This window comes from Phalaenopsis equestris, unplaced genomic scaffold (genome assembly GCF_001263595.1).
Source record: "Phalaenopsis equestris unplaced genomic scaffold, ASM126359v1 Scaffold000107, whole genome shotgun sequence".
Classification (NCBI taxonomy): Eukaryota; Viridiplantae; Streptophyta; class Magnoliopsida; order Asparagales; family Orchidaceae; genus Phalaenopsis; species Phalaenopsis equestris.
In genome coordinates this window covers 351,444-353,310 of record NW_018164549.1, presented here as the reverse complement: position 1 = coordinate 353,310, position 1,867 = coordinate 351,444, and positions in this window count along the sequence as shown.

Below are 1,867 nucleotides of genomic sequence, written 5' to 3'. Positions count from 1 at the left end.
TAAATGTAAAAGGTAAAATCTGGATGTTAGAGAAGTAAATACATAGGCATTGGGTGGTATTTATATAAAGGCTTCTTTTATATTTTGATGATTCCGGTGATCAACATCTTCAATGCGTTATACTAAGCTCCTAGATCTCTACGTCTGTATGTTCTTGCAATGCATATAATTTATTAGAGGGATTTGCATATATACCCCTTAATTCTTATATATTTGCATATTTAGTACTACAATGTTGATATCTATTTATATAATATATATTATTTCCTATAGATAGGGTGCTTGTAAAACTGAAAGTTTGGGTGTGAGATAAATAAATGCATAAGAATTGGGTGTTATGCATCTAGAAACCCCGTGTCGTTCACTGTGACTAGGGCTGTCAATTTGGCTCGTTGTTCGCGAACAACTCATGTTCGGCTCGAAATGACTTGAAAAAAAAATTTATACAAATTTTTATATAACAATATATTACATATATTATTTTATTTATATAATAATATATTATATATATTTATGTCTAAGTTTAAATCATAACACCTCATGTGACAATGTGGTAAGTGTCTTTTTTTGTATAGATTTGATCCAAGTTCGAATCACGCACTTTACATCTATTTTCCTCAATTTTAATTTAATGAGCCAATTTCAAGCCGAACATGAACACACTGTTCACGAGCCGATTTCGAACAAGTGCCGATTTTGAACACGAGCTATTTTGAACGAGCCGAACACGAGCCAAGCCTGAGCTCGCTCAAGCTCGGTTCGTTTACAACCCTAACTGTGACTCTTTGGTTGACAAAGTTTGTAAGACCCATTTAGTCACGGGTTCGATCCCGCCTATTTGTGAGATGAAACTATTAGTCATATGAGGTTGGTCAAGAGACTTGTCTAATATTCTCTGATCAATCTTAAATATATATATTATTTGAGCCAAAATAAAATAATTTATATATTGAGCACAAGAAAAAATTATTCGTATTTGGATCATTAACTTAGCGAATAAATCATTAGTTGACTAGATTCTTATTGGATGATAAAAAATTGTTGATGGTATATCTCACACACACACACACACACACACATATAGGAGTTAGACATGTAAATACATAAGAATTGAGTGGTCTATATGTAAATCTTGCTCTAATAAATTATTCAATATGGATCTGTCCGAATAAAGGAGTCACTGACAAGCTGATCCGTGTTGAGCGCACACATGTTAATGTTCCGATTGATTGAGACAATTATTTTAAATTTACATTATTTGAAAATTTTAAACTAAATAATTTATCTTTAATTCAGATAATATTTTCTTTTTCAGGGCCCGACACGTGCGAGCTTTTCATGCATGCTGGCTATAATCCTTCTAATAGGACGCCTAATAGGTCATAAAACGTACTCTACGAGTTCAGGTCGATGACACGTGGCCTAAATATTAAGATACAATAATGCCATTTCGTGAATAAGACGGGTCCTTTTGGCATTATTGCCCGCGATGATTCATCACAATATTCCGTTAATTTCTATGTATTTATATATATAACACATATACAATCTATTTTTTACATTTATACCTGATGCGTGCTAGAAAATTCGCGGCGGTAGAGTAATGGATTATCGTCTTAGCGTTGCACGAAAATGCAGCACACACTCAGATGAAAGTGAATCAAGCTGTGATCACACCAGAAATTTTTACGTGAAAAACCCGTAAAAAGGGAAAAACCACGGGGCCTTGCCCAGTTGTAAAAATCCACTATAAGATGATGATTACAGATGCCCCTTGTCCCATAGGCGGGAAAGGGTTACTAGCTTTCCACGTTATGACGTCGACTGATGACGTCCAGTAAGCGGTGGTTGACGGAGGTGAGCGATG